Source organism: Panthera pardus, unplaced genomic scaffold (genome assembly GCF_024362965.1).
Source record: "Panthera pardus isolate Hobbes unplaced genomic scaffold, ASM2436296v1 HiC_scaffold_15, whole genome shotgun sequence".
Lineage (NCBI taxonomy): Eukaryota > Metazoa > Chordata > Mammalia > Carnivora > Felidae > Panthera > Panthera pardus.
In genome coordinates this window covers 30,867,665-30,881,568 of record NW_026526710.1, presented here as the reverse complement: position 1 = coordinate 30,881,568, position 13,904 = coordinate 30,867,665, and the positions used below count along the sequence as shown (strand labels likewise).

General features: G+C 38.9%; 1 protein-coding gene across 6 annotated transcripts in view; it reads left to right on the top strand.

Annotated features, from left to right (window-relative positions):
• Positions 1 to 13,904, top strand: part of PTPRM (protein tyrosine phosphatase receptor type M) — a 791,703-nt gene that overhangs the window by 465,312 nt on the left and 312,487 nt on the right. The gene's annotated exons all lie outside the window — the stretch shown is intronic.

The window sequence follows — 13,904 nt, the reverse complement described above, 5'->3', positions numbered from 1 at the left end:
AAGTCCTGAATTGTGTAAACACACAGTGCCTATTCATAGCATAAGCTGCATAAATGTGCGTATTTTTTTGTGGCAGCTTTCCGGCTGATGACAAAAAGTGCTTTGAGGAAGAGGCGCTCTCTCTAATTTACACAAAGATACCTTATGGGCTAGCCATGGCCTTGGGCAGTTACCTTCCCTGGTGCTCTCCCTTACTGTGGCAGTCCCAAATTCAGTTTTAAACCTCCCTGTGAGTATCCGAGAATGAAAGAGAGTGAGGTTCAGAAGTTTGGACAGGGGGAATGAACGTAACACCTGAACCAGGAGTGTCAGAGCGCGGTGAGCACAGGATTGAGACACAGCTTGCAGGACCCAAAGGTCAGGTTTCAGGGATGAAGGCCTTCTGCTGTGAAGCTGATGACACTTTGTGGGAAGAAGGCTTTGTGATGCTTCTCAAGTCAGAGGTCCCCATCCAGGGTGCCGGGGTGTCTATCCAGGATGGTTAAATATTTTTTCAGGTTTATTTAGTAATTTTGAGAGAGACAGAGAGAGAGAGAGAGAGAGAGAAAGGCAAAGAGAGGCAGAGAGAGAATCCCAAGCAGGCTCCATCCTGTTGGCACAGAGCCCGATGTGGGGCTCGAACTTAACCAACTGTGAGACCATGACCTGAGCCAAAATCAAGAGTCAGATGCTCAACCAAATGAGCTACCCATGCACCCCCAGAATGGCTAAACCTTTAATGAGATATTATCTTGCCTCTCTCAAGTCTGCTTAGTAATAACTATAAGTCTTCCACCCATGAGAACCAAAGATCCACTATTCTCCAGAAAGGAAATTTCAGAGAGCCAACAACGTTTCCAGAATATTCATGGCTTCTCTATAGTAATCTTTTTTGAAGTTATAATATAATATTTGATAGAAACCAAAGAATATATGCAACCTGCATAAATTGTGTGGCATAAGAACAATGGACACCTCAGCTTAAAAGCAGAACATCCCTAGAAACTGCATCTAATCTGACTGCATGCTTCTTCCCATTGCATCCATCTGCCTCCAAGTCAGAGGTGACTGGTGTCTTGAGTTTTCATGTCAAGTCTTCCTTTGCTCCTGTCTTACTTGGTTATTTTATCACATCTGTATGTATGCTTAAACAATTGTATTTTGCTTTTTTTTCACTTTTATAAAACTATATCCCAGTGGTCTTCTGTGACTTGAGTTTTGTACCAGTTCTGTACTTCTAAGGTTCATTTTTGCTTTTTTCATTTTCTCTACCATGTAACTTTCTTTTTTTCTTTTTAATTGTTTTAATGTTTTTTTTTTTTTAATTTATTTTTGAGACAGAGAGAGACAGAGCATGAACAGGGGAGAGGCACAGAGAGAGGGAGACACAGAATCCGAAGCAGGCTCCAGCTCTGAGCTGTCAGCACAGAGTCCGACGCGGGGCTCAAACTCACGAACCGTGAGATCATGACCTGGGCTGAAAGTCTGACGCTTAACCGACTGAGCCACCGAGGTGCCCCACCATGTAATTTTCCATTGTATGAGTATTTGACTGTTTTCTGGTCAGTAGATAATTGGGTTTCCACACTTTGCTTTCTTCTTCCTTTGTCAACGGTGCTGCTAAAAAGCCCTTTTCTGTAGGCGTTTCCTGGTGCCCATGGGGAACAATGACTCCAGGGATGTGTCTTTCAAACTCTTTTGCTACAACGTCAAATGGATTTTACACTGTATTGCAGTTACACAGACTCCTGTGAATTTGCAACAAAAAATTTGCACAATACAGCCCTCACCTTTGGACCTGAAATTCATTCTTTGGTTTTCTTCCCTATTCTCTTTCTTTAAAACAAATGTGAGTTTGAGTATAAGACCTACGGACCCAGCCTTCACTCTGAAAAATAATCTAAATAAGAGCTTCTTAAGCTGTATCATGCAAAGGCAGATTCCACTCTGGGAGGTGAGAGGTGGGCCTGGACATCTGCGTTTCTAATGAGCCTCCATGTTGTGGCCCTGTTTGCTGGTGTGAGAACCATACTTTAGGTAGCAGGGTTCTAGGCCTGTTTCCCAGACTTCTCCGGGGATAAGACTCACCTGGGCTGCTTCATCAAGATGCAGATTGTGCAGGTTCAATACAAGATCACCACATCAGAATCTCTGAGGAAAGGCCTAAGAAGCCTGATATTTTAAAAGTGTTCCAGAATGTTCTTATTATCAGAGAAGTTTTAAAGTGTTACTCTGGGACGTATACCTGAATCTGTAACTGCTAGGTTGCAGGGCATTCAAATATCTATCTTATGAGATGATACCAGGCATTCTGTAGCTGTCCCGTGTCACATTCTTATTAGTGGTATGTGTGTAAACCTATATCTTGCCAACGGTTAGTGTGACTAGACTTCTCAATTTCTGCTAATCTGCATGGTATAAAATGGAACCTTGCTACAACCTTCAATAATTTGCTTTTCTCAGGTTAATATGAAGCTTGAACATATTTTAAACATTTTATTTCAAGTTTGTTTATTTATTTTGAGAGAGACAGAACACAGCACGAGTCAGGGGAGGGCAGAGAGAGAAAGGGAGACATAGGATCCCCAGCAGGGTTCATGCTGTCAGCCCAGAGACCTGCGTGGGGCTCGAACTCGTGAAACTGTGAGATCATGACCTGAGCCGAAACCAAGAGTCTGATGCTTAACCCACTGAACCACCCAGGCGCCCCTGAAGCTTGAACATATTTTTATGTTAATGGTCTATTTTTTCCTCTTCTGTGAAACTCGTTTTCTTAGTTTCCACCCATTTTTCTTTTGAGTTACCACCTTTTTTGTGATCTCTGGACATTCTGTCTGTATCCTGGATATATGTCCTTTGTTAAATGGTTGCCAAGATCTTCTGCCCAGTGGCGTACCTTTTCACTTTTCTATGAAATGCCTATTTATATCTTTTGTCCTTGGTCTATTTGGTTGGTTTTCTTTTCTTTCTTTTTTTTTTTTTTTTTACAAGAATAAGATGATGTCTTAGCTTTTTTATGGTACAGCTTAATAAACATACGTTCTTGATTTTAATGTGGTATAAACAATTAAGCTTTTCATTGACACTTGGTGCTTTCTTGTTTCTTATTTTAAAAACATCTCCTCACCCTGAGATCAGAAGGATAACCACCCACATACTTTAGCATACATTTTACATTCGGTTTTTCATCTTTAAGCTTTTAATTTCAGGAAGAATTGATTTTTGTGTGGTGTGGGGTAAAGAATAGGAATCTCCTTTCATTATTTTTTTTTTCTGATGTGGATACACAGGTTCCCCAGTACTAACTCTCCTTATTCCAGGAGTCAGAATAAGGATTTCCGCCTCTATCGAGGCACCTGGGTGGCTAAGCCAGTTGAGCTTCCAACTCTTCCAATGCAGAATATTGCCTATTCTTTCGGCAATACCACTCTGCTTAAATAACTCTTGCCATCTAATTGGACAAGTTTCTCTACTCCGTTCTTGGTCAGGAGTGTTATGGCTCTTTGGGGGCCTTGGCTGTGTATTTGTTTTTGAATCAACTCATCAAGTTTCTCAAAACCCTAATGAGGTTTTGATCGGAATTGCACTGATTCCAGTGAGTACTTCAGGGAGAGCTGATACTTTTACAATGTTGAGTCTGCCTGTTCATGAACATGATCTAGCTCTGCAGTTATTTTGAGTCCCATGAATGCTTTTCAACAGAATTTTGGATTTTTATTATTGTTCTTTTGCAAGATTTGTTCCTGAGTCACCTATATATTTTGGTCCTTTTGTGAATATTGTCTTTTGTAAAATTGGTGATTCAGTTTGTTATTAATATGTAGAAATACAAAGGATTTTTTAATATTTACTTATTTTGGGGGAGAGCACAAGTGGGGAAGGAACAGAGAGAGGGAGACAGAGGATCTGAGGTGGACTCTGCCCTGAGAGGCTGCAGCAGCGAGCCCAATGTGGGGCTCGAACTCATGAACCGCCAGATCATGACCTGAGCCGAAGTCGCACGCTCAAGCAACTGAGCCACCCAGGTGCCCCTATGAAGGATTTTAACACTAATTGTATATTTAGACACCTTGCTAAACATTTGCTGCTTCTTATAATTTGTAGATCTTATGTGTGTGCTGACATTTACGTTGTGTATAACTTGAGTTTTGTTTTCTTCCTTTTCAAATTCTATTTTATTTTATTAAAAGAGAGAATCTTAAGCAGGCTCCACGCTGTGCAGAGCACAGGGTTTGATGCCGTTGATGCAGGGCTCAATCCCACGACCCCCGAATCATGACCTGAGCCAAAATCAGGAGCCAGACATTCAACTGACTGAACCACCCAGGCACGCTCCCTTTCAAATTTTATACCTTTTCTTTCTTTTTTTTTTAAATTTTTTTTTACATTTATTTATTTTTGAGAGACAGAGTGAGACAAAGTGAGAGTGGGGGAGGGGCAGAGAGAGAGGGAGACACAGGATCGGAAGCAGGCTCCAGGCTCTGAGCTGTCAGCACAGAGCCCAACACGGGGCTTGAACCCACAGACCATGAGATCATGACCTGAGCTGAAGTCGGACACTCAACTGACTGAGCCACCCAGACGCCCCTATACCTTTTATTTCGTAAGAAATAAAATGTAGTAATACGTTAGCTAGAACCTTCAGGAAAATATTCAGGAGACTCAGCGATAGCTTGCATCTTTGTGTGGTTCCTTTGTTTGTTACCATTCAGAACAATACTTGCTGATGCAGGCATGTGAAATTTCATTCTGTTCTTAATTTGCTAATTTTCCTTCTAGTGAGTGGACATTTTGACAAATACACTTCTCTGCATCTGTTAAAACTATCGTATGGTCTTTCTTCTTTAATTTGTTAATGTGATGAATTACATTTATAGACATTTTATGTTAAACCATCCTAATTAATCTAACTTGGTCATGCAGTATTATCATTTTTATGTATACGGTGGATTTGAATATTTTGTCCATAATTTACTCATCGATGCATGAATGAAATATGTTGCTCATACACATTATCCTTGTTTGGTTTTGTATTAAGATATCAATTGCTTCATACACTCTAAGGCTATCTATCTTATGGGTGCGTAAGAATTTATAGTTCTTTTATCTTTTTGATGAATGTTTTCTTCTTTTGATGAATTAAAACTTTTGTCATTATGTAATGATTCTCTGTGTCCCTTACTGCACCTATTCTGTGATTCTTATGGTCAGTATTTGCCAATCACCTTTTTTTTTTTAATAGGATTTTACTTTCAGATTTCCATGTACAAGTGTCTTAGATTTATTCCTTCTAAACAACATATAGCAAGGTATTGATTTTACATTGAGTGTAACTCTTTGGATGTTTTAATTGACAAGTTTCCATTTACATTTACTGTGGTTTGTGATGTATCTGGACATGTTTCTACCAACAAGTAGAATTGGCTCGTATAGGCATTTGACTTATTTGTTTTTCCTATGAATGTATGAGGTTTTTAAAAATTATTATTCTTTATAGTTGCAAAAGGTCACGTACTGCTATTTTTGTTGTGGTTTACTGTAGAAAATTCATCCTGCATACTTTAAAAAAGCCTATAATTAATAACTTAAACCCCCACGTTCCCAGTGATGTAAGGATCTTGTACTCTTCCGACGCTGAGCATTGCCTTCTCTGTCTACACTACGCTTATTGTTAGTAGTTTAATTCCATGCTATTTTTAAAACCTCTCACATTAGACATTATTATTAGTTTACGAATACAAATTTAGATATTTTTCCTCATCTCATTTCTCCTAGCATCTCAGACTTTCCTTCAAACATCATTTTTTTTCTTCCTGAAGTTTGTCCTTGAATGTAGGTTATTTATAGTAAACTTCCTCAGTTTTGATTCTTTGAAATCATCCTTTGACCTTTACTTATTGAAAGACAGTTTTGCTAGATGTACAGTTGTAAGTTGGCATGTTTTCTCTCAGCACTTTGGATATACTGTTCCCATTTTCTGCCTTCCATGGATGTGTTGAGAAACCTCCTGTCAACCTAATTGCTATTACTTTGTAACTGATATGTCTTTTCTCTCCAGATATTTTTAAGATCTTCTCTTTGATTTTGGTGTCTGTTGTTAAACTACATGATGTCTAACTGTGTACCTAATTTGTGCATGTTATGCTTTCTTTATATTTTCATTGATGTCTTCTGTCAGTTCTGGAAATTTCTGACATTATATCTTCAGGTAGTGTGCCTCTGCTTCTATTCTCTCTGTTCTCCTCCCAGCGAGATTAGAAATGAGTCAGCCTCTCATATTCTGTTCTGCATCTCTCTTTCCTATTTTCTACTGCTTTCCTGTTTCTGGTTCTCTGTGCTGCACTCTGGATATTCTTCTCTGATATATCTTCTAGTTCATTAATTTTCTCTTAAGCTGTGTCCAATCTTCTTGTCTTATTCATCCTTTGAGTTTTTGTTATATTTTAATCTTTTATTTCTAAAAGTTATATTTAGTTGTTTTCACAATCCAGCTGGTTGTTTTCCATGGTGGCATGCTTATTTTTGTGGTTACATTTTTAAACTTGGAAGTGGTACTCCCATTTTATATTCTTCGTCTACATCGACATCTGTTGTTTCCTGTTTCTGCTGACTCACTGTGGCAGTTTTCTGGGGAATTTCGGTGATCTCCACTAATGAGCTCATATTTGGCTGGTCTTTATCTTTGAAAACCGTATTTAGGAATGATTTTGTTTCCGAGAACATTTGTGTTTTTGTCTCCTGGAATCCAAGTGGCAGCACTGACTATTGACTACTACTGTTGACTTGAGCTACTTCTAAGTATCTGAGATTAACCTAGAGCCCTCAGGTTTAGCTTTCCCTATGCTGCCCCTGGGCCAAGGGTTATTCTTTAGATTGCAGAGAGGAGGTAGGCAGCTATCATGTTATTTTATTGTCGACAGGAACACGGTGTGAGGTGCCACTGGAGATACATTATATTCTGTGCAATTAAAAAAATATATATGCTGGATCTAGTTGTGTGGAAGTGAAAGAGTCCTTCATAGTAAATGATGTGCCATTTTGTTGTCATCAGAAAAATTAACAATTATTTTGTGGATATATTATCCATCAGTTCATTAATTTATCTAGTTCTCTATGTGGTGAGTTTGAATTTTTTATTTTGCTTTGGGCAGATCCACATAATATGACGTGATGAATGGTTATTGGGAGAGACTCTTAACATAAACACGTGCCATGCAGAGTTGCTATCGCTGAAGGAAGATAGTTCTGTACATAATACATTTCCATTTCAAAGATTATATCATATAAATGAGACAGCTCCTAAAATGGTCCCATAGTAGACTTTGCTTATTTACATTTTACTGGAACCAATACCGATAATTCAAGATCTCGCCTCAGGAAGGGGCTTTAGCTTTTTAGCCTTGAAATAGAATCTCGCTGAGGGGAAAGGAACATCTGAATGTTGTTTTCCTTTTGGAGAGCAATTCGGCATTATCTAGTACACTTGAAGATGTACAAACTCTACAGGCCAAGAGTCCCACATTTTATGTTTATCAAGGGAAATGGTGGCTAAGGAACATGTGTGCGAGGATGTTCCTTGTACGGTGCTTGTAACAGAGAAAAAGTAGACTCACCCTATCTGTTCTCAATGGAGGGACCTATAAGTAAGCTATGGCTTGTTTAATAGAATTCTATACACCAGTTAAAATTATAACTAGATTTATATTTTTAAACTTGGCTAACATTGAATGAATTTTCAAGCTGCAAAGAATGGTAGCATTTATGTAAAGTTGTAATCATCCCAGATATATGTAAGGAAAGTATAAAAACATGTCTGGGAATGAAACATAATAACCTTGGGATTGCTTGCAGGAAAGTGGCAAGAATTTATATCAGTAGTATTTTATTTCTTTCGTAAAAACTGATCTGAGGCAAAACACAAAAACACATTTGATGTTAGTAGGTGCACAGGTGATTGTTTTACTTAGGACTTTTCAATGCTTTTCCAAGGTTTTATTACTTAAAATTTCAACGACCTTAAATTAACGCCAATGAAAAGAATACTCATGCTTAACAGAATAACGTCTTTCAAGCATTGTGGGACTTCTGGCCTTATTCTGTGCAGTTAATCAATGCAGGCAGAATAAAATATGACAAAGGCTTTTGCTATTGAGTGCCTTGTCAATGCATAAATTTCTTTTCTTCAGAAGTTGTCAACAGTAAATTGTTCACTGCCTCTTTTTTCCACCTGCCTTTCAACAAACTTTACTTAAGAACGTTACATTAAAAAAAAAATTGTTTAAAAAATATTACCCTGAAAGATTTGGTGAAATTATCCTAAAAGCATGCACGTTGGGTGATTAACCAAACACCTGAGATAGATAGATGATAGGTAGATAGATTTATTATTTTTTTTTTTTAGTGTGCAAACCAAACAGTAAACAAAGCATCTTCCCACTCTGTTCTTTCAAGTATCTCCTGACACCACTAGAGAATTCTCCCCCAGGCTGTAAGTGGTTGCTCCTAGTTAGAGTGTGTGTATGCAGCCTCGGGCTCCTTCCTGAGGGTCTCACCTTCGAGTAGTCACTTTGTCATGCAAGAATCCTTCACATTTTCCTTACAATGTGAATAGGAATTTCGGCTTTCTCCTGGGAGGGAAATGAAAACTATCAATAAAAGTGGTAGGTGGATAGTACATTTTCCAGCAACATGGGCCAGTCGATTACATACCTTTATCATTTAGGCCAAGTTCAAACCCACGCTTGGAAAGCACATGGGACACTGTGAAGAATATGTCCATCCTCGACCAAGGAAGGAAGGAGAATGTTTGATTATGTGCGAGCCTTAGCACTGCTATACTTCCATTCATTTGTTCAGTGAGCCTGTTTTTCATCTCTTAAATAAGTATGATGTTTGAAATTTAGGGTTTTTTTGTATTTGGCAAGAAACCATTCTATGTAGCATTGTGTGAAATATTTCAGAGAAATAGACAATTTTCAAGTACATTTCTTGATTTTAATTATGAGACAATCCAAAAACAATTCACATGATACCTGTGAAAAGTGTTATGGGGGAAAAGACTATTCATATGGTGACTTTTAACTTCTACAATTACATCCCAGATATATAGATGCCTGTAAGGTAGCATAAATTAAATTTAATAAATTTTATGAATTAAAATTTCAACTTCACTGACAAGGGACACTTTTTAAACTCTGGAAAACATTGACTGACTCAAAGACTATATTTATGTCACTTGAAAACAGTGCCGTGTGCCTGGAATCTTTGCTTCTTAGGAATATCGAGTGCTTGGGTAAGCCAATATAGTATTAATTAAACAGGTATTTGCTCTGATTTAACTGGCTAGTAAAGAAAGCTGTTGCATTCTTATTTTGTCTCCCTTTGTGTGACTGACAAGGCAGAAACACAGTAGCTGAAGGTGCCAAAGGGGACCTACCATGCCATTCTGGTTGTTACCGCTTTTATTGTAATAGACCTCTGGATAGTTCATGAAGAGGAAGAAAAGAGAAACCTGTTAGCGGGAGCATTGGTTGTAATCTATGTATTTGATTGTCAATGACAGGATCCTAAAATTACACCCCAAATATCTCTCACAGGTTCTGAAATTGAGTTTCTGAAAAAGCACCGTAGTTGTAATAGAAGTAAAGAGCAGAGTTCCAGAGAAATGAGCTGTGAATTGAACCTGCAGTGGAAATTGATCCTCCCAGTCAGTTTCTGCCCTTATTCGTAGGAAAACAGGACTGAGTGTAGAAGGAGCCAGGATCACTGATTAAATAGGATGCTAAAGTGCCGGAGGCTAGTACTGGGCTTGCTGGTCCCCCAGGTCAGGACTGTGACTGTCAGACTTCTCCGCATGAAACCTGGCTGGAACTGGCAGAAAGAGAACAGAATGAAAAATGCTGCCGCCAGCCCGGGAAGCGGTAAGAACTCCCTGACTAAGCTTCAGGCACGACAGCCATTGCTCTCCTCAGGGAGGCTGTTCTGGTCTCTTATCGTGAGTCACTGGGCCCAGGTTGGGCCGCCTGGCCTCATGATTCACGCCAGTGGGGCCTGTCATGAGACCCAGTCCAGTGTGGGCCAAGGGTGTGAGTGTGAAGAAGAACGGCCTTGGAAGCGACTCGCATCCCCAGTAGCATCTCCAGGATCATGAGGAAACAGAAGCAAATATCTGCCTAGTGGTCCTGTGAATATAATTAATTACCCTGTTATCTAACCCTAAGAGATTTATTTTGTGCACATATAATGGTAGTAATATATTCCAAGTGTTTTTGGCAGTGCTCACATTCTGCTCCTAGAAATGCAGTATGAGTTGTAATTAGCCGGCTGAAATTACACATTTCTGGTTATGAAGTTGCCATTTACTGCCTACGGTGTGATATATTTCTACAACAATGCCCTTCAAAGTCTGCAGCGATCATCAGTATAACTCACTGGAGTGAATGTCCCCATGGAATGCCTCATTCACACTTAGCAGCGCGCTAATCGAAATGGTTCCAGCAGAGGCATTGAAGATAAAGATTCTATAAAACACTAACTTAAGATGTAACCATTATACACCATTTCTGGATCGGAGCTTGATTTTCAGAATGGCAGAAGAAACGAAAAAAAGCAATAAAATCAGGCCATTTGCTTAGCATGACTTGAAAGGATTGTCAGATTCCCTTAGTCCTTGTACTTACCCTGTCAACGTTACCCTCAAAAAAGAATGTCATCACAGGTAGTTGGCAACTCACAGCGTTCAGTTTATGTTACCAGCTCCCATTTTCCCATCTCACTTAACTAATTCTTACCTTCTGGCCCTGGTGAGAGAAATGACAGCTCTCCATCTAAGGTGGACCTCATTGCCTGCATTGTGGTATTTTTTTCTAAGTTTACTTATTTATTTTGAGAGAGAGAGAGTGTGTGTGTGAGCAGGGTGGGCAGGAGGCAGAGAGAGAGAGAGGGGACGTCCCAGTCAGGCTCCACACCATCAGTGCAGGAGATTTTGATCCCACAAACCACAAGATCATGACCTGAGCCAAGATCAAGAGTTGGGTACTCAACTGACTGAGCTTACCCAGGAGCCTCTGCATCATGGTATTGATTCAATTTCTCTCTTAAGTTTTCCACTAATGGAGAAGTCAGGGGATGGCTGGAATGGAGCGATAAAGTGACATTCATCCCTGCCCTCTGTTGATATGATGTGCCCCTGCCATTTTGGCATGGACATATTAGGAGACACAACAGCATTATACTCGAGGCAAAGGCCCAAGAGAACATAAATGGTGATATCTTGTTTGTAACAGCTTCTGTAAGATAGTGTTGTTCTGGGGGTGAACCAGAATCTTGAAGATTCAAGCCAATGAGCACACGTCTCTTTGCATCTAAGGTTTAGACCTCAAACAGCCTCTGTCTCTAGTCTGCTAGTTACCCCTTTTGACAGTAGCAACTCTGGAACCTTGGCCACAGATGTGGTTGTTTTGTGCTAGGCTTAGCTGTTTTCTTTGACAAATTTATGGGAAGTTTGAGACATGATTTTACCATGATGGAATTTTTAGAGGTATTAACAGAGGGGAAGCCAGCATGCATTTCAAGAAAACTTGACCAGTAAATAGACTGAACCCTTGGCTTTTTCATTCCTGGAACTTAGTCCACGCCTGTATTTTCTCGACTAAGAACTTGGTCCATGTGTGTATTTTCTTGACTAAGAAATGATGCAGGCCTGTTTATGTAATAGAAAGTAGTTTTTTTTTTTTTAATGGAAATTAAGTTAGAACTGCCTTGTTTAAACTAATATCTGAAACATTTAGTCATTTTATTAGTAAGCAGAATTGATGAAAACCTTGGGAAAATGCTTTAGAACAGTTCTCTTGGATACCTGTGATTAATAAGGAAGGGGGCAAAGAGATGTTTGTTAATCTGTTTATGTATAAGGGATCTGGAGCATATTAAAAGTTTTGTAAACATTCAACTAACAAAGCATTATATAAAATTAGACATTTCCTTTACATTGCAAAACTTCATGAGACTGGAAAAAACAGTCAATGTTATTTACAAATAACTTATTTATGATATTTCCCCTAATACTAGCAATTTAAATATAAGACATTGATTTAGTAATAAGGTGCATTCCATGAGGATGCCACTCAGGATTCTCTGGGGGAGTTTTTGTCTCACTCGTCCTTGGTTCCTAGAATTACTATAGGACAGAGTAGCATGATGATCATTATTAACCTCATTTTATGGTTTGAGCAGATATCTGGCTGATAAATCCCATCTTGCACATATAAAACCAAGGTATCATTTCCGTTGAAGTGTTTTCATTTGTTGGAGGTCACAGGAAAGGAAATAGTTAGTAGTTCTAGGTTCTTCCTATGTCCTAAGTGATGGAGAAAACAAGGAATTTATGCACAAACAGAAATCAAGAAATGAACTTCAATGTTAGTCCAGACAAATCTCCAATAGCCACAAAGTATAGATAGAGTTTTCTGGCAAAGCTGAAATGGGGAACATGGCATAGACCCCTCTTCTATGGAATTAGAAAGAGAAGAGGAAAGAATCTTCACAAGGCACTTTTGTTCAAAGATTAAATACATGCGATCTTTATTATATTTTACAGTCTGTGGTCATGTTTTAGGTGGGTTTGGGGATATCTTGAACATTCTAATTTAAATCTAATAATTTCTTTATTTTGGTAGATACTCTGCAGTAGAGAGTTAAAGCAACACGGTTCGTTGTCAGACATATATGAATTCAAGAGCCATAGTGAAACCTTGAACCACGTTCTTGGACCCACCTTGGCTGCAATTTTTTTCATCTGTATATTGGGAAGAATAGCACTTGATTCACAGGATTGCTTTGAGGAATAGAGAGTGTATAGAAAGCAAGTCACACAGAATAAGTGCACATACAGTAAATAGCTATTATTTCTCAAGTTTTCATGCTGATTTTCCCTTACCAATCATGGATCTCTTTACATTCATGTGTGATGACCACAATTCAGGAAAACAAAAAGTCAAAATATATGAAGTAAGTATATTTATGGATAGTCCAAAACAGAGCATTTTAGATGAGCAAATCCACGAAAGGTAAACTGCTTAGAAAAGTGTATAGCAAATAGTAAGTGCTCAATAAATGTTATGTATCTTTTTTACATGTATTCATTTTATTGAGAGACAGAGGGAGCACACAAGCAGGGGAGGGAGGGGCAGAGAGAGAGAGAGGGAGACACAGAATCTGAAGCAGGCTCCAGGTTCTGAGCTGCCAGCACAGAGCCCAACACAGGGCTTGAACCTACAAACCATGAGATCAGGACCTGAGCCAAAGTCGGATGCTTAATGGAATGAGCCACCCAGGGACCCCATGTTTATTTTTTAAAGTTTGTTTTTTCAGAGAGAGAGAGAGAGAGAGAGAGCATGAGCAGGGGAGGGGCAGAGAGAGAGGGAGAGAGAGAATCCCAAGCTAACAGCAAGGAGCTTGACACAGGGCTTGATCTCTCGAACCGTAAGAAATCAAGAGTTAGATGTTTAACCATCTGAGCCACCCAGGCACCCCAAATATTATGTATTTAGTACTGTGGTTTTCATCATCATCTCATGAACAAGTTAAAGCTTTCTCTGTATATATTCTTTCTTTTAAAACTTTTAAAATACTTATATAGTCCCTGCAAATCATTTAGATTTCTAAGTTTGAAACTCTGTATCTGGAGCTTGGGCTCAGCAGTAATACGAAGACGTTGTCAGGGATAGGAAAGAACTACTTGTAGAGTAATTGCATGAAATTCTATGCAAATCAAAATGCAGAAAAGGCCTGGAGTCCTGCTCAGAGGTTTATGCTCTCTAATCGTTAGGTTATTTCATGCTGAATTCTCAAGCTTTTTCTCTTATGTTTTCCAATTACGTAATTGTAAATTAATTTTAAAAGATAAAACATATTTGTCAATTCCC